Source organism: Pongo pygmaeus, chromosome 21 (assembly GCF_028885625.2).
Source record: "Pongo pygmaeus isolate AG05252 chromosome 21, NHGRI_mPonPyg2-v2.0_pri, whole genome shotgun sequence".
NCBI lineage: Eukaryota > Metazoa > Chordata > Mammalia > Primates > Hominidae > Pongo > Pongo pygmaeus.
Window position 1 is genome coordinate 20804164 of NC_072394.2, and position 20212 is coordinate 20824375.

A 20212-nucleotide genomic window follows, 5' to 3' on the forward strand; every position below is an offset into this window, starting at 1 on the left:
TACTCCAAAGAACTGATGTCAAGGACTGAAACAGATACTTGTAGACCAATGTTCATAGCAGCATTATTCATAATAGTCAAAAGGTGGAAGTAACCCAAGTGTCCATCAGCAGATGAATAAATCAACAAATGAACAGATGAATGGATACACATGCAATGGAGTATTATGTAGCCATAAAAAGAATGAAATTTGGAGGCATGCTACAACATGGATGAACTTTTAAAACACTATGCTAAGTGAAATAAGCCAGACACAAAGGATAAATATTATATGATTCCATTTATGTGATGTACCTAGAATAGGCAAATTCATACAGACAGAAAGTCTAACAGTGCTTACCAGGGGTTGTGGGAAGGGGAAAATGGGGAGGTATTGCTTAATGGTTTCAGAGTTTCTATTTGGGATGGTGAAAAGTTCTGCAAGTGAATGGTGGTGATGTTTGCACAACAATGTGAAAGTATTTAATGCCACTAAATTATACACCTCAAAATGGTTAAAATGGTAAATTTTATGTTATATATATATTTCATCCCAATAAAAAATGAAATCTAGGGAACATAATGAAAGGCTAACATAATATTACCAAATAGGTTTTATTTCAGGAGCAAACATATCAGCTGCATCAATAGTAAGGATAAAAGAGGAGCTTAAAAAGTTAGTAAAATTCAACATGTAGTCCCAATAATAAAACCCCTAGTGAAATAGGAATACAGGACATTCCCTTAGGATGATCAAGTTTATACCTGTTTCCAACCAGTAATCAAACCAAAGCAAAACATAGCAGTAAAATACTAGACAGAGATAGGATATTCACTAGCATCACCGTAATTAACACTATTCTGGAAGTGCAAGTTAAAACAATAAGGCAAGAGAAAATACAAAGTATAACCATAAAAACTGGAAGATAAAAAAATAGTTGTGATGTTATGATTTGGCTGTGTCCCCACCCAAATCTCATCTTGCATTGTAATGATCCCCATGTGTCAAAAGTGGGGCCAGGTACAGATAACGGAATCATGGGGACAGTTTCCCCCATACTGTTTCTCATGGTAGTAAGTCTCACAAGATCTGGTGGTTTTATAAATGGGAGTTCCACTGCACAAGCTCTCCTGTGTGCCGCCATGTAAGACGTGACTTTGCTTCTCCTTTGCCTTCCACCATGATAGTGAGGCCTCCCCAGCCATGTGGAACTGTGAGTCCATTAAATCTTTTTCCTTTACAAACTACCCAGTCTCAGGTATGTGTTTATTAGCAGTGTGAGAACAGACTAATTAGTAAATTAGTACCCCAAGAGTACTAAACATAAAATCCTAAGCCCCTCAACAGACTGAATGGACCCCCCTTTGGGGATCCCAGAGGAACCTGTTAACAGAATTACAGCAAATGCAGAAAGACATCTTATCTGAACTTCCCTTATCTGACTAGAGCAGAACTTTATGACAGTCAGCTGCCACAAACCTCCCGCTCTGGGAAGATCTCCAGTCAGGTTGATGATTGACCTTGGGTACCAGAGCATTTTTAAAAAAGCTGTAAAAAAGCCTCATCAGAGGCTTCCATCCTATGAATCCTTCTCACACACACACACACACACACACACACACACACACACACCCTTATTAAGCTGGTATATAAACCTTCACCTCTTCTTCAGAGAGCTACTCTCTCTTAGAGTATTGCCATATGCATAATAAACATTTCTTTTGTTAATCTGTCTATTGTCATTTAATTCACAGTCCCCCTAACAATTTGGATCTAAGTTGGTGGAAGAAAGGTTTTTTCTTCCCAACAGTGACATCATTGGATCTGGCTGTCTTTCTTCTCCAATATGATGGATTCCTGCCAGCAAAGACTTTGTCTTTCACCTTTGTCTCCAAGGCACTTAACTCAATGCCAGGCTCATAGTTTGTGCTTGATGAACCCATAATCAAAGAATTACTGTCCCATGATTAGTGCAAAAAAAGGATCAGAACCACCATCACCTTCTTTGGGCTTCCACTGTACTTAAGAGTTTCACACCTTTTTCTGTTTCACAGTGTGTGTCTTTTTCCCATTGAAATAACTGCATTGGAAGTCACTTTGCTTGACAGTCACTTGGCTGTGTACTGATGCTTGGGACTTGCCCTGGGAAGTCTAATTTTATCGGCCTCAAGTTGACCCTGGCCCTTAGGCTCTAGACTAGGACTTTTATTATCATTTAAAATAAACTGGACAGCATGGTGGTTCACCTGTAATCCCAGCACTTTGGGAGGCCGAGGCCGGCAGATCACCTGAGGTTGGGAACTGACCAACATGGAGAAACCCTGTCTCTACTAAAAATACAAAATTAGCAGGGGGTGGTGGCACATGCCTGTAATCCCACCTGCTCGGGAGGCTGAAGCAGGAGAATTGCTTGAACCCAGGGGGTGGAGGTTGTGGTGAGCTGAGATTGCACCATTGCACCCCAGCCTGGGCAACAAGAGAGAAACTGTGTCTCAAAACAAAAAAACAAAAAGAAAACAAAACAGAAAAACTACACACTGTATCTAACACGGTGCTAGGCACAGTAAACAACCACAATTTGATTATTTTTTATTTTATTTTTATTTTTTGAGACAGAGTCTCTCTCTGAAGCCCAGGCTGGAGTGCAATGGCATGATCTCGGCTCACCACAACCTTCACCTCCTGGGTTCAAGAGATTCTCTAGCCTCAGCCTCCCAAGTAGCTGGGATTACAGGTGCCCGCCACCATTCCTGGCTAATTTTTGTATTTTTAGTAGAGACGAGGTTTCACCACATTGGCCAGGCTGGTCTCAAACTCTTGACCTCATGTGATCCACTCACCTTGGCCTCCCAAAGTGCTAGGATTACAGGCGTGAGCCACCACACCTGGCCTTTTATATTATTTTTGAGACGGAGTCTTGCTCTGTTGCCCAGGCTGGAGTACAGTGGCAGGATCCCAGCTCACTGCAACCCCCGCCTCCTGTATTCAAGCGATTCTCCTGCCTCAGCCTCCCAAGTAGCTGGGACTACAGGCACGTGCCACCACACCTGGCTAATTTTTGTATTTTTTAGTAGAGACAGGGTTTCACCATGTTGGCCAGGCTGGTTTCGAACTCCTGACCTCAGGTGATCTACCCACCTCGGCCTCCCAAAGTGCTGGGATTACAGGCATGAGTCACCATGACTAGCACAACCACATTTGTTTATTAAAGTGATAGGCTAAATGAAGGGACTGCTAATTAAGTGTCTATCTGTATCTCTCAAGCTCAGGACAGTGTTCTTGAAAAGCGTATTTATTTATTGTACATATCTATCAAAAAGATTTCTCAAAATTAAAATGAATTCTAATTAAAATACATACAGGCCAGGCATGGTAGCTGATGCCTATAATTCCAGCACTTTGGGAGGCCAAAGCAAGAGAATAGCTTGAGGACAGGAGTTCAGGACCAGCCTGGGCTACATAGTGAGACCAGGTCTCTTAATTTAAAAAAAAAAAAAAAAAAAAAAAAATTAACGAGATGTGGTGGTGTGCACCCATAGTCCCAGCTACTATGAAGGCTGAGTCTGTAGTGAGCTATGATCACGTCACTGCACTCAAGCCTGGGCAACAGAGTGAGACCCTGTCTCTATTTTTATAAATAAACAAACAAACAGAGCCTCCAAATTGGTGATTTTAAATTAGCAGCTCTATCGCCACTATAGCTCTGTCATCTAATTATGGAGGACACATATAAAGAATCTGTAAATGAAAATTAGCTAGTTTAAAAATTGAATCTCTAAGTAATACCAAAATAACAGACAAAATAAATCAGAAATCTCATATCATGCTTTTTCCAAATTCTAGAGCTGAGGGCAAGCCTTAGGTGTTTTTGTTTGTTTGTTTTTGTTTTTTTTTCCTGGCAAACATGCGATGTTTAATGTACCTTTAAAGTTAATTCCTAAAGTGTAAACAAGTATCTGTAAATGAAAGTAAATAACTCAAAGAAAAAATTTAAAGAATAAGCAAATTTATAAGCAGAATATGTAAATATTTAAGCAGAATATGCAAATATTTAAGCAGAATATGCAGCATTACCCTCTAACTATTCCAAAAGACAATGCTCTCAAAACATGTGTTTGGGAATATGGTTATTTATGCAGCACTCAAGAGGGCACACCGATAAAGGCCCCAAAGGGAAAAACACAGCTGAACCTAAGCCTGACCCAGCCGTATTCTGTACAGGCGGGGCCTGCTGCTGGGTCCACTTTAGAGCAGGACTGAGAATGTTAGTTTCTACCCCCAGCAGGCAGACCCTTGGCTCTTATGGGAGAGTGGCTGTGATCCTTCCAAGATCCAGGAAATAAGCAAGCGTCCGAGATATAGAGAAATCAAATTTGTCTTGGGCCTAGAGACCATAGCCTGCCTGGGCCAACGGCTGTCTGCACACCTTGGGACACACTGCTCACTTCACCTTCCTGGCCTTTCCTTCTGTCCTCTGCAGAACCAAACTCAACGTCAGGCCATGGTTTCTGCTCATCAAAGAATGACTGCTGCGTGATCACTAACGTGCCACCACCTGCACTTCAGTGTCTCAAGGTCTCCCCTGCTGCTGACATTTGGAACAGGCTGGCCAAGATACTGAGGATGCTGGACTCTCCTTCGCAGTGGTCTCTGTATAAACCCAAGGGGAATGGGAATTTGGAGACAAAGGAAGCCATCCTGGAGCGGCCAAATAAAGCCTTTAATCTTTAAGGACTGGGAGGTTCTTATTTCAAGACCTAAAGCAAATTCCTAAGTGAATAAACAAATAGGTAGGAATTTCTAGCCTCAATAAATAAACTAAGTTGAATGTAGCACTAGATCATATTTGGCAGTAAAGCAAAAACCAAAAACCAGAATCTGGCCTGAAGGGCTGTTCCCACCTGTGGTGCCAGTTCACAGGTGTAGGGGCAGAAGATGGACACAGGGTGCACACTGTCCTGGAGGCAGGAAACAAGCAGGCAGGAAGGTCTGGGGAGAATTGGGGGACAGGAAGGCAGGAAGGGAGTCGCCCCACTGACCCCAGCTCTGGTGACAGAATACGTTCTACATTTTTATGGCCCAGTTTTTAAACATTCTGGTTTTTCAGCATCGATTGCCACTGTTTGCTATTCATGCCTCATAGTCTAAAAGGCTGTATATAAGCCACGTGTTACAGATGAAAAGCTGAGGCTTGTGTACAAGATGCACTGTCCATTGGAACTGGACACAGCCCATCTTTCCTGATGGCCATGATGAGGACCCTCTTGGTTCCCCATTTACACAACCAAAGGATCCCAAATGGATGGTGAAAGACAGTGACACCAAAAGAAATCTGACAAGCCAAACTATTAAGTGCAATAAAATCCTATCTAAGATAGAAATGTTATAATTAGAAAAAAATTATTATTATTTTAGAAAAAAAAATTAACTTGTCTGGTTTCCTCAGCTTTTGACTGTCGTATTTTCTTAGAATGACAGTGTTTGGCCTCCCTCCAGCAGTTCAGAATTAGAAACCTATCCCAATCACATCTATCCCTTCTCTTACCTGACTTTGCTTTCTCTTTCCTATCTCTTTCTTCTCTTTCTGTGCTTTCTGTACAGATACTCAAGCATAATTAGACTACTTTGAACAACAAAGACATTATTTCCTAAGAGGTCTGAGCTGCCAATGATTTTGTATTTGGATCAGGAAACGGGAAAAGTAAAGGTACAATCACCCCAGAGGGCCCCCACTCTCAAATAATGCAGCACATTCCTGCTAAGCTACAGTGGGGTGTTCTGGGCACCACTGGATTCACTGGTGCCACATCATGCACGTACACACCTGATGTTTTCCATCCTGATGACCTGCAGGCTGGACGACACTTAATGCAGCCCCTCAAGACTACAAGAAGGGCACTTCCATTCCCTGCTGCTGCCTATCAAAGAGAAATATGGAGAAAACAAAGATTTTAAAAAACAGACCCTGTCCCCAGTTTTAAGGTCAATATAGAAAAAAAATGAAGCTGAGCTCATCATGCTTAAGGAGAAATGCTGTGTCCCTGAACTCAATCTAGAAAGCTTTCTGTTGCCACTTCCCCCTTTTTGTTTTTACCATTTCCTGCTAAAAGAGTAAAACATTTTCTTTGGGCAAATTTAAAGGGTGTTTGTTTGTTGTTTTGTACTTTAATTTCCCATACTGCATTTGACAAAGTACAAAGGGTTTTTTTTTTTTTTTGAGACAGAGTCTTGCTCTGTCACCAGGCTGGAGCGCAGTGGCACGATCTCAGCTCACTGCAACCTCCGCCTCCCGGGTTCAAGCCATTCTCCTGCCTCAGCCTCCCGAGTAGCTGGGATTACAGGCGCCCACCACCATGCCCAGCTAATTTTTGTATTTTTAGTAAAGACGGGGTTTCACCATGTTGGCCAGGATGGTCTCAATCTCCTGATCTCGTGATCCGCCGGCCTCGGCCTCCCAAAGTGCTGGGATTACAGGCGTGAGCCACTGCGCCCAGCCCATAAAGGGTATTTTTTTTTAAGAAAAAAAAAGTTTCACTGCATGCCACCAAATAAAAGTTGTCATTTATATTTCAGGAGGCTGACTTCCTTTTGCACGCTTTGAGCTGTGAAACTGGGCCAATAATAGGAGGTACTGATGGACAGATACAGAGTCCTTTCCTGACAGAACAAAAGCCATTCTAACAACCAGGGGAGCCCACAAGATCATCTGTGTTGATGAAGCCTGTTTCTATTGATGCAGTTTCTGCGCTTGGTGGTGACGAAGAAAGGCATACCCTAAGTGTGCTATGTAGAGCCTTCCCATCAAACAGTATCTGTAAAACTGCAAGGGAAAAAACACATCCAGGGTCAGGCATTCATGGTAGCTCCTCTAGGTCTCCACTCTCGCACCTTAGACTGCGGAGGTTTTGCTTCCCACGGGGGGATAGGGCTCCTTAGGTTGCCACATATCAATAAACACTCAGTGCCTGCAAGAGGCTTTTCTATCAGCTCAGCCAGGCGGATGGCCACCTGTCTGCTTTCAGAGGTGGCAGATGGCTTTCCCATGCGCTGCTCTTGCACACTTTCCTTGCGGGGTGCAGGTCCCTCTGTGGACATCCCTTAGATTGCAGGACTGGGAGGTGTGGGCCTTCAGGGCCTTGCTGAACAGCAGCTGGGCAGGGAGTGTGGCAGAGGTGCCAGCGTTCCCTCTGCCAGTTTGACAGTGATTTCCTTTTCCTCCTACTGTCCAGGGTAACTGTCTGAACAACCCGCCCTGGTTCCTTTGACGGGGGAGGAAGAGAGCGCTGGGCCCTCGGTCTGAGGACTTTAAAAGCCCTGCGGAGCACCAGGAGCACTGTGGCAGAGTGGCAGGTGGCAGAGTGGCAGGTGGCAGAGTGGTAGGAGAGGGGTCTCCAGAGCCTCTGACTGTGATGGAATCTGCCCTAATGGGCTGCTGTGCATATGAATGAGGCAGGAAGGGAAATGCTTAGCGAGGCAGGCATCTCGAATCAGGACTGGGCAGTGAGCAGCACAATGAGGCCGCACAGTGCAAACACCTGTAATCCCAGCATGTTGGGAGGCCAAAGTAGGAGAACTAACTGGGCCACGAGCTCAAGGCCAGCCTGGGCAATATAACAAGACTCTGCTCTCTACAAATGAACAAAGAAAGACACAGTAAACTGAACTAAATAGGTCTCCTCAGAGGTTGGGGAAATATAACAGAAGGCCCGATATTTCCTTCCCACACCCCAGAGACTATGTCTGGGGTCAATGCCCCCCTAATGCTGCCAAGGGCCTCTAAAAACTGGTCCAGGACCCTGTGCCCACACTGTTGCCCCCTCTCTAGCACTTGCTCACCCAACCCCTGACTCTCCAGCGCCTTTCAGTCTCTCGCAGGGGCCCCAAATCTTCTGCCTCCTCCAAACATATGCTTCACTGCTATTCTCCAAAGTCCCCTGGCCATCCAGCCTAATCAGAGTCTCTCACCATGTCGTGTCAGACTCACTCCTTTCCCTTCTGTCTGCAACAAAACATTTATCTCTAACATGATGGACAGAGTCTCTCCCCACGAATAAGTAGCGTAGCTCTTGTTGTTGATGCTCTATCACCAGTGCCCAGAATTTGGATGCTTAAGAAGTATTGGTGGGATGAAGCTAATTAATGAGGTCTGCAGTTTCTATCGTGAACCACTTTCTCATTAGGTAGAAAAATTGGTTCTGTAGGATAAGATGAGTTTCTTAAACACAACTTGGACCATTCAAAATATGTTCAAGGGAAAGTAAGAATTTATAAAAAATTTAAGATTCAAGTGATATAAATATTATGCAACATATATATGAAAGGCATATATATATATGAAAGGCAAACATCACACAAATTTCAATCTTACCTATCAACTGACAGACATTCAAAATAATATCACCTAATGGCCAGGTGCAGTGGCTCACACCTGTAATCCCAGCATTTTGGAAGGACAAGGCAGAAGGATCACTGGAGCCCACGAGTTCGAGACCAGCGTGGACAACATGGCAAAACCCTGCCTCTACAAAAAATACAAAAATTAGCTGGGTGTCGTGACACGTGCTTGTAGTTCCAGTTACTCAGGAAGCTGAGGTGGGAGGATTGTTTGAACCTGGGAGGTTGAGACTGCAATGAGCCAAGACCATGCCACTGCACTCCAGCCTGGGTGACAGAGTGAGACCCTGTCTCAAAAACAGTAATAATAATAATACCATCTAATGACAGCAGGGGTGGGGGAAATGGGCACTGAGACTCTCTTGGTAGGAAGGCAAAACTTCCTAATCATGTTGGAAGTCACCTTGGCAACAGTTTCAAAATTTTAAATATTCATACTCTTTGACCCATCAAATCTCAAATTACCCTAAATAACTGGACACTAATAAAGGAACAAAAGTTAGACATATGAAAGTTGCTAATAATAGCAAGAAGAACTAGGAAGAAGCCAATTGTCCATCAATAGGAAGCTGATTAAATAAACAATGAGCCCATTTAGCACAAGGATGCTGGGTGCACATCATATAGGATCTTTACTGGCAAAGTCAGTGACTATTCTTCTAAAATTTCCCTGAAGTCATGATATGCTGCAGGGAGGAGTTTCTTCCAGCTTCCATTCCACCAACTGTTGGTCTATCCTCATGGGCAACAGTGAAGTTTGTGAAGGCCTCCTAACATTACTGCCTGTTTCCTCACTGGTCTGCATTTTATCCCTCTTTCTTTGCTTCTGTACAAGCAAACTAGCACCATCGCCTGCACACCCTCCTCAGTATGTGTCAAAACACAGCAAGTACCCAGAAGAGGCAACAAAGGTACAAACTCCACATCTGCAGGCCTCAGGCTAGGAGGTGGCAGGAGACCTATGCAGACCTGTGCAGAGTGCATAGGGTGGCACTCCGGGCACACGCGAACTTGGATCCCTTGTCCACATCGGCCACCCCCCAGAACACCTTTCAGGGTCAGACAGCACTGTGCCACACCAGTGCCAAGGGAGGCTGGCATCAATGGGATAAGCAGGTGCTATGTAGTCATTCAAAGCAATGCCATCTCTATGTGAAGACCTGGGATGAAAATCCAGAATATAGTGGTTTTACAGCTTATAAAATCATATGTAAAAATGCAAAAATACAGGTGTATGCACAGTGTGAAAAGTTATAACCAAAATGTTAACAACAGTTACTGTTAAATTAATCTGGAATTATTTTAGCATATATGAGATGACAAAACTATTTTCTCCCAAACAAGTATACAATTACCCTAGCATGCATTAATGATGCCTCCTTTGTAAAAAAACAAAAAATTGCATATAACATTTCTATTTCACTGTTTCTTCTATACATTTTTAAAAATCAGAATAACATGCTGCTCTAATCATTGTGGTTAATGACAAAATATTTCATATTATCTTCTCATTATTGATGTATAATAACTTTGTCTAGGTGGGGGTAAGTGGGGAAAGAGTTTTGCTCTGTTGCCCAGACTGCAGTGCAGTGGTGCGATCTCAGCTCACTGCAACCTCCATCTCCCAGGTTCAAGCAATTCTCATGCCATAGCCTCCCAAGTAGCTGGGACTACAAACATGTACCACCATGCCTGCTGAGTTTTTTTTATTTTTAGTAGAGACAGGGTTTCACCATGTTGGCCAGACTGGTCTCGAACTCCTGGCCTCAAGTGATCCTCCCACCTCAACCTCCGAAAAGTGCTGGGATTATAGGCGTGAGCCACTGTGCCTGGCCAAGAACTTTTTATATTAAGGATGCTAAATCTTTGTCTGACACTATATAAGTGTACGTTAAAAATATTTCCCTCTATCATTTGTCTCTTTTATTTAGGATTTTTTTAAATTAAGGAGCATTTTAAATTTTTATGTATTTCTACTCTATTCATCTTTTTCTTTATGGTTTCTTGATGTTCTCCTCTGTCCTTGAGAGTGTTCTTTTTATTTTAGGGCTTTACACTTTACATTCAGTCTCTCTGGAATTTATTTTGGTATATAGTGGGATGTAGGGTTCTAAATTTCTGTATCTCTAAATAGCCACCCAAGCAATTCTTCACTGTGTTTAAAATGCCACCTTGAACACATTACTTTTTTTTTTTTTTTTTTTGAGATGGAGTCTAACTGTCACCCAGCCTGGAGTGCAGTGGCACGATCTCGGCTCACTGCAACTTCCACCTCCCAGGTTCAGGCAATTCTCCTGCCTCAGCCTCCCAAGTAGCTGGGATTACAGGCGTGCACCACCATGCCCAGCTACTTTTTGTATTTTTAGTAGAGACAGGGTTTCACCATATTGGCCAGGCTGGTCTTGAACTCCTGACCTCGTGATCTACCCGCCTTGGCCTCCCAAAGTGCTGGGATTACAGGTGTGAGCCACCACGCCTGGCCACACGTTAGTTTTATGTTTGAGGCTAAAGATGGTAGATTTAACTATTTCCTCTTAAAATGCCACTAAAATGACAGTAAAATTTTAAAAGGACATAAAACCATAGTGGTCAAGAATGATTGGAGAGACACCAATACCATGTTAGAAGCTGGAAAACAGAAGGACAGGAATTAAGGTGACAGATCCAGAAAAGTCCAAAACCAGCACGGGGGAAGACAAGGCACATGAACCAACAGCACCAGGTACCCGTGGTGGGAGGATCAGGTGGAGGCTAGAATCAGGGGGACAATTGGAAAAACCCCTCTGGGCTTCTACCTCACTGAACAGAGTGGGGCCACTGCCCCAATTCATCAAGAGACTGAAGATTTATTCTCTGCAGAGGGTAAACCATAGAAGGTTTGGACTACGAAGGCCAGATACACTAAAAGCAGAAGTATGTTAAAGTTTAGAAAACAGTGTGGAGAACCCCCAGCCATCTTCCGCAGCTCTCAGAGAGCTGGAAGCTGGAGGCAGGCCAAGGTGAGCTTAGCAGCAAAAGATACAGGGCCCACCGCCCCTGCAACCCCACGCTATGCGGCTGCTGAACCTCCAGTCCCTGGTCCACACTGAAGTCTGCCGTCTGCAACCACAGAATCCCCATGTTGCCAGACTCACCCAGGCCCCTGCACTCTGACTTCCCTAGATAGGAAGCTGAGGCTGACCAATCCCAGCCAGAACTGCATGAAATCTATTTGAAAAAGGAACAATATCCTTTCAATATTATATGTTCTCATCTAAAAACAAACTGTATCTTTCCACTTAAATATTATTTTATGTCTCTCAGTAAAGTTTAATGATTTTCTTGATAAACATTCTATGTGTGTTTTTTTTTTTTTTTTTTGAGACAGACTCTCACTCCCTCACCCAGGCTGGAGTGCAGTGGTGCAATCTCAGCTCACTGGAATTACAGGCATGCGCCACCTCGCCTAGGTAACATTTTATGTATTTCTTATGTAATTCTTAGATGTGTATTTTGTTGTTGCTATTGCTACTGTGAAATAAAAGTTTATCCTGTTCCATCTTTCCAGCCAGCTAGTTACTGGTATATAAGAAAGCTATCAGTGGGTATATTTATTTTGCGTTTGAAAATCTTACACCTGGGCACGGTGGCTCATGCCTGTAATCCCAGCACTTTGGAGATTGAGGAGGGTGGATCACATGAGGTCAGGAGTTTGATACTAGCCTGGCCAACATGGTGAAAACCCGTCTCTACTAAAAATACACAGAAAAAATTAGCCGGGCGTGGTGGCACATGCCTGTAATTCCAGCTACTCAGGAGGCTAAGGCAGGAGAATCGCTTGAACCCGGGAGGCGGAGGTTGTGGTGAGCCAACATTGTGCCATTGCACTCCAGCCTGGGCAACAGAGCAAGACTCCGTCAAAAAAGAAGAGAAAAGGCCGGACACAGTGGCTTACAATCCCAGCACTTTGGGAGGCCCAGCTGGGTGGATAACGAGGTCAGGAGTTCAAGACCAGCCTGGCCAAGATGGTGAAACCCCATCTCTACTAAAAATACAAAAATCAGCCGGGCATGGTGGCGGGTGCCTATAATCCTATCTACTCGGGAGGCTGAGGCAGAGAATTGCTTGAACCCCGGAAATGGAGGTTGCAGTGAGCTGAGATTGTGCCACTGCACTCCAGCCAAAGTCACAGAGCAAGACTCTGTCTCAAAAAGAGACACAAGGGGAGGGGAGGACAGGGGAGGGGAGGGGAGGGGAGGGGAGGGGAGGGGAGGACAGGGGAGGGGAGGGGAGGGGACTCCATGAGTTTTGAGAATTTTTACTTGTTTTTTTTTTTTTTTTTTTGTCGTTGTTTTTTGAGACGGAGTTTCGCTCTTGTTGCCCAGGCTAGAGTGCAATGGCGCGATCTTGGCTCACCACAACTTCCGACTCCCGGGTTCAAGCGATTCTCCTGCCTCAGCCTCCTGAGTAGATGGGATTACAGGCGTGCACCACCACCCTCGGCTAATTTTGTATTTTTACTAGAGACAGGTTTCTCCATGTTGGTTAGGCTACTCTCGAAGTCCCAACCTCAGGTGATCTGCCCACCTCGGCCTCCCAAAGTGCTGGGATTACAGGCATGAATCACTGTGCCCAGCCTTTTACTTGATTTTTTTTTGGAGTTTTTCAAGTAGAAAGTCACTGCAACCAATGGCAATTTTGACTCCTCCTTTTTAGAAGGATTATCTATTTCTCATCTTCCAATAATGTCTAGAACATTCAGAGCATTTTACAGTTGCGGTGAGAATAAAAAGTCTTGTTTATTTGAATTTCCATTCATTTAACAAATATTTATCAAGTGTTCACCAGATGCCAGCAGTAAATAAAATGATTGACATTTTACTTTTCTTTTTTTTTTTGAGACAGACTCTCACTCTGTTGCCAGGCTGGAGTGCAGTGGTGCAATCTTGGCTCACCACAACCTCCGCCTCCCTGGTTCAAATGATTCTCCTGCCTCACCCTCCCGAGTAGCTGGTACTACAGGTACACGCCCCCACGCCCAGCTAATTTTTGTATTTTTAGTAGAGATGGGGTTTCACCATGTTGGCCAGGATGGTCTGCATCTCCTGACCTCGTGATCCACCCGCCTCGGCCTCCCAAAGTGCTGGGATAGCAGGCATGACTCACTGCGCCCGGCTGACGTTTACTTTTCATTATAATGTTGGTTGATGAGATGGATGTCTTTAATCAAGATTTAATTTTAAGGGGGCAGGCACGGTGGCTCATTCCTGTAATCTCAGCGTTTTGGGAGGCCAAGACCGGTGGATTACCTGAGGTCAGGAGTTTGAGACCAGCCTGACCAACATGGTGAAACCCCATCTCCACTAAAATACAAAATTAGCTGGGCATGGTGGCACATGCCTGTAATCTCAGATACTTGGGAGGCTGAGGCAGCAGAATCGCTTGAACCCAGGAGGCGGAGGTTGCAGTGAGTTGAGATCGCGCCATTGCACTCCAGCCTGGGCAATAAGGGAGAAACTCCGTCTCAAAAAAAAGAAAAGAAATTAATTTTAAATGCAGTATGTGGGCAACTTATCAATGAAGAATTAGAAATGAAGGTGCAAAAAAAAGCTTTAGAATAAACAAACAGAAGCATCTGCATTTTCATCCAGTTGAGAATCTCTAAGCCCTAGGGCTCCTTGTGCTGAGAATGGAACAGAAAAACCTCCTTCCCACAACTGTATCCTACAGGCCTGATCATCACGACAGGTCACAGGCCCCAAGACCCTGCCTTTCAGCCTTCCGGGTCAAGGCCATACTGAGACTCTACTAAACTAGCTCTCAAAATCATTCGCCTTCACTTTTTATTCAAACAAAACAAAAACTCATGATAAGGCAATATTCTAGAAATTTATCTTCAGATGACAAAGGTGCCTTAGTCCATTTTTGTGTTGCTATATTAGGAATACCTGAGGTTAGGTAATTTATAAAGAAAAAATGTTTATTTGGCTCACAGTTCTGCAGGCCAGACAAGAAGCATGGTGCCCACATCCACATCTGGTGATGGCTTCAGGTTGCTTCCACTCAGGGTGCAAAGCAAGGGGATGTGGAGGGCAGAGATCACAGAGCAGAGGGGAGGGAAGGTGCCAGGCTCCTTTTACAGGAACTCTGTCAGAACTCACTCATTCCCATAAGAGTGGCACCAAGCCATTCATAAGGAATCTTCCCCCAGGGTGACCCAGACACCTCCTACCTCCCGCCAGGCCCCACCTCCAACATGAGGATCAAATTTCAACATGAGACTTGGCAGGGCCAAACAAACCATATCTAAACCATAGCTAACGGTCTACAGAGCTATTTTGTTATATTTCCTGTTCCCAAAACATACGGCACTAAATTAAGATGACACATAGAAATGCAAATTAAACCATGAGGTTCCATTTTCACCTAAATTATTGGCAAAGAATAAGAATATAAGAATACTGACAATATCAAAAGAGTAACTCTGGGCAAACACTCTCACACTGCCAATGGGAGCTGCTCTCTGGCCCTCTGAAGAGGTGACCATACAGATCGGGGGCCCAAGTCCTGAGGTGGAGATGGCTAGGAGACCACCAAAACCTTGTACTGTCCCTTCCCTACGGAGTGTAGAGCTGGGGATGGGAATGGCTGCCTAGCTGGGGGCTACATTTCCGAGCTCAACATGGAGGCAGGTGGAGCCAGGTAAGTAGTTCTCACCTATGCAACGTGAGTAAGGCCTCATGTGGCTGGCTGCTGGTACAGCAGCAAGTGTTACCCTAACTAATTCAAGATTAATATTCTACATGCTCATTTTTGTTTCTAGCTTCACAAAAGCTTTTTTGAAAAAGGTCATATGTTTACACAGTTCAAAAACTAAAACAAAGTCTCACTGCCAACTTGTCACCATGTATCCTGTCCCCATCATGCCCACAGATAAGCATTTTTATTTGCTACTTATTTATCCTTCCAGTGTTTCCTTACACAAATACAGGTACATGTTCTCATTCCTTTTTCTCATAAAAAGGTAGTATTGTAAACTGTTTTACACCTTGATTTTTTTTTCTATCGACAAGATATCCAAGAAATTTCTCCACATCAATGCTTACTTATTTTACAGCTCCCAACTGGGTTGGCATAACATAGGTTATTAAGCCAGTCTCCCATTGCTGGACAATCAGGCGGTTTCCAGCAATCAGTGCTACAATGAATCACTCTGTACATACCTAATTTTGTATGTACAGATAGGACACTCTTAGAATGGAAATTACTGGATCAAAGAGTAAATGTATCTATATTATTAAAAGATTATCCTCCCAAATGCTTGCTTCCCTCAGCCCTCACTAACAAAGTGGTTGTCAAAGATGCATTTTCTCCAATCTGATAGGTAAGAAATGGCATCTTGGTGTAGTTTTGACTTTCATTAACTAATAAAGTGTTCGCCAGGTGCAGGGCCTCACACCTTTAATCCCAGCACTTTGAGAGGCTGAGGTGGGAGGACTGCTTGAGGCCAGGAGTTCAAGACCAGCCTGGACAACATAGGTTTCTACAAAAAATTTAAACATTAGCTAAGCATGGTGGTGTGTGCCTGTACTCCCAGCTACTCAGGAGGCTGAGGTGGGAGGACTGCTTGAGCCCGGGAGGTCAAGGCTGTAGTGAGCTGAGATCGTACCACTGCACTCCAGCCTGGCTGACATAGTAAGACGCTTAAAAATTAAATAAATATTGTTAATTCTTTCACATATTGAAGGGTTATATTTCCTTTTCAATGAATTATGCTATCTTTCGCATATTTTTCATTGGGCCCTGAACTTTTTTCTTTTCAATTCCTAGAAGTTCTTTATTATTACACCTCTTTACCTATGAGTTGCAAATATTTGTATTTTGTCATTATTTACGTCATGCAGATTTTTTTCATATTACAAAGTCAAATTTATTTTAAGTCTTTTTTTTTTTTTTTTTGAGAAGGAGTTTCACTCTTGTTGCCCAGGCTGGAGTGCAATGGCGTAATCTCGGCTCACTGCAACCTCCACCTCCCAGGTTCAAGCGATTCTCCTGCCTCAGCCTCCCTAGTAGCTAGGATTACAGGCATGTGCCACCACGCCCGGCTAGTTTTGTATTTTTAGTAGAGAAGGGGTTTCTCCACGTTGGTCAGGCTGGTCTCGAACTCCCGACCTCAGTTGATCTGCCTGCCTCGGCCTCCCAAAATGCTGGGATTACAGTCATGAACCACCGCGCCCGGTTTTATTTTAAGCCATCTTAATAGAATTTGGACTCTTGAGTTATAGTTAGAAAGCCCTCCTCCATTTCAAGACTTGAGAATTTCACTCCTGTTTTCTTCTAGTACTTCTTGGTTTCTTGTTTACAGAGTAAGATATGGATCCAGATTTATTTTATTTCAAATGGCTACCCAATTGTCCCAAAAACCTTTATTAACAATCAAAATCAACCTTGACTCCACTCAACTATTATTCCAACTTCACCTCAAACTAAATTCACAAGTGTATTTGGGTCTATTTGGGAATCTCTGTCCTGTCACGCTGACCTGTTAACTGAGCACTGTAGCATGGACCAGACTCCACACACCTCTCTTCTTTTTCCAGAGGCTCATGGCACTTCTGTAGGTCATTTTTTTTCTTCTTTTAATATACCCTTAGTACGAAATCTCTGTATATTTTTTCATCTGAACTTCAGAATCAGCTTGTACTGAACAAGAGAGAAACAGATGGGCATTTTAAAATTTGGGATTCTGTTAGATGAATAATCTGAGGAATGTTTTTTGAATTTGTCTTCTCTTCCTTTATATCTTACAACCAACTACTGTTGTTTGTATACAAGAAAGCTACAGATTACAGCACACTAATTTTACATCTCTTTAATAGGGGATAGTGTGTCCATACACTGAGATGACATGTAGTCATTAAAAAACAAAGAATGAGTGTTCATACGGTGACATGGAGGGGGCAGAAAGGGCTTACAGTTTTGTGGGAGGAGGGACCATTCATATTAAGAAAGGGGAAATGGGGGGCAGAGAATTTGCCACATATACTTTAGCAATTTAAAAAATTTTACACATTTTTCCAATTTTTTTACACATAACAAAATTTACCATCATAACCATTTTCACATGTACAGTTCAGTGGTAATATGTTCATATGTTCATACTGTTGTGTAATCACCACTACCAACCATCTCTGTAACTCTTTCTATCTGTAAAGCTGAAACGCTGTACCCATGAAACAGTAACTCCCATTCTCCAACCCCCAGCCCATGGCAACCACCATTCCACTTTCTGCTACTAGTACCTTGACGACTCTAGTGCCTCATGTAAGTGGAATCATACAGTACTTGTCTTTTTGTGACTGGCTTACTTCATTTAGCATAATGTCTTCAAGGTTCATTCATGTTGTAGCATATTTCAGAAATTCTTTCCATTGTACAGATATACCACATTTTGCTTATCCATTCATCCGTGGGTGGACATCTGGGTTGCTTCCATGTTTTAGCTATTGTGAATAGTGCTGCTATGAACATGGGTGTACAAATAAACGGCTCTTAGAGACCCTGTTTTCAATTATTTTTGGTAGATACCCAGAAGTGCAGCTGCTGCATTATACGGTAACTCTATGTTCAATTTTTAAAGAGACAGCCATACTGTTTTCCACAGTTTCTGTACCATTTTTATTCCCACTAACAGTGTGCAAGGGTTCCAATTTCTCATATCATTGCCAACATTTACTATTTTCTTTTTGTTATTTAGTTTTTATTCATAATCATAAACTTAACACTGCAATCCAGCTAGGCACAGAAGGGAACAAGGATAATATGGAACCCAAAGGGAACTGCAGCAAGAGCACAAAGATTCTAGGATACTGAGAGCAAATGGGGTGGAGGGGTGCTCTCCTGAGCTACAGAAGGAATGGTCTGGTGGTTAAGATAAAACACAAGTCAAACTTAGAGTTGTTCACAGTCAGCAATGGTGATCTTCTTGCTGGTCTTGCCATTCCTGGAACCACAGCACTCCGTGGCCTCCACAATATTCTTGCCTTCTTTCACCTTGCCAAAGACCACATGCTTGCCATCCAACCACTCAGTCTTGGCAGTGCAGATGAAAAACTGGGAACTGTTTGTGTTGGTTCCAGCATTTGCCATGGACAAGATGCCAGGACCTGTATGCTTTAGGATGAAGTTTTCATCATCAAATTTCTCCCCGTAAATGGACTTGCCACCAGTGCCATTATGGCGTGTGAAGTCACCACCCTGATACATAAACCCTGGAATAATTCTGTGAAAGCAGAAACCCTTAAAACCAAATCCTTTCTCGCCAGTGCTCAGAGCATGAAAGTTTTCTGCTGTCTTTGGAAACTTGTCTGCAAACAGCTTGAAGGAGACGCAGCCCAAGGGCTTGCCTTTGTCGGCAATGTTGAAGAACAGTGGGGTTGACCATGGCTGATAGTACAGGGCTCCCGGCAGTGGTGGCATCTGCAAAGCCTACTTTCTTTTAAAAAAATTATTAGCCATCCTCAGACAGGCGCAGTGGCTCATGCCTGTAATTCCAGTGCTTTGGGAGGCTGAGGCAGGATTGCTTAATTCATGAGTTTGGGACCAGCCTGGGCAACATATTTAGACCCTCTTACTATCAAAAATTAAAAACCTAGCCAGGCGTAGTGGCACGCACCTATAGTCCCAGCTACTCGGGAGGCTGAAGTGGGAAGACCGCTTGAGCCAGGGAGATCAAGGCTGCAGTGAGCCATGATTGCACCACTGTAGTCCAGCCTGGGTGACAGAGAAAAACCATGTTTCAAAAGTAAAAAAAAATAGCCATCCTAATCTGTGTGAGGTGGTATCTCATTGTGGTTTTGCTTTCCATTTCCCTAATGGATTAGTAATGTTGGGCATCTATTCATGTGCTTATAAGTCATCTATCCGTCTTTACAGAAATGTCTCTTCGAGTTCTAGGCCCATTTTTGAATTGGTGTTTTGTTGTGGAGTTTTAAAATTTCTCTATATATTCTAGATAAAGTTAAATGCAGCAACAGCTACCAAATCTAAGAAGCCTAAAGAACAACAGCTTATTTCTTCCTCTAGCTATGGGTCCAGCACAAGTCAGCTGGAGTTCTACTAAACACATTACTCAGGAACCTGTCTTGCAGAAACTCCATCACTTTGCGACACTGCCACCTCCACACAAGGCTTTAGGGTTTGCTGCAGCAGGGGCAGAGGGCACGAAGGATCACGTACCTTGTTAACCACTTCTGCCTACAGAAGTGACATGTCACTTCCATTCAGATTGTGAGACCGCATCTCAGTTCAAGAGGGTAAGATCCCAAACCAGGAGTGCCAGTGAGCACTGATGTTGTGTCCACAGGTTTAAATAGCTACACATGCATGCACAACACATTAAGTAAGCTATTTTATAACTTCACACTGGAAAAACTTGCTTTTTAAAGGAGCTCTGGCCAGGCATGGTGGCTCACCCCTGTAATGCCAGCCCTCTGCTGTAACGCAGCACTCTGCGGGGGCTGAGGCGAGAGGATTGCGTAAGGCCAGGAGAATGAGACCAGTGTGGGCAGCACAGCAAGACCCTGTTTCTCTGTCTCTGTTTAAAAAAAAAAAAAGCCCTTTGTAGATTTTTTGTTAACAAAGGACATTTTTAGATATAAGTGGGTCCTTGCCTTTTGTTTTTTCCTATCTGGAAAGACTGGGCTTCCAGGTTATTTTCTTAAAGAAATGCACATAACCACTGCAGGAATTCCTACTTAAATTGATTACAGTGGATCCAAACACACTCATCCTTCAAAGCTTTCAATGCCTTGGGGCGCTGACTGTGGGGCATCCCCTTGAGTCACAGTGATGCATCAGA

The 20212-nt window shown here is 43.5% G+C and overlaps 1 protein-coding gene and 1 pseudogene across 2 annotated transcripts in view; both read right to left on the reverse strand.

Moving 5' to 3' along the window:
• Positions 1-20212, reverse strand: part of ABHD12 (abhydrolase domain containing 12, lysophospholipase) — an 82533-nt gene that overhangs the window by 41647 nt on the left and 20674 nt on the right. The window lies entirely within an intron of this gene.
• On the reverse strand, positions 17238-19365 carry LOC129021891 (peptidyl-prolyl cis-trans isomerase A-like; annotated as a pseudogene).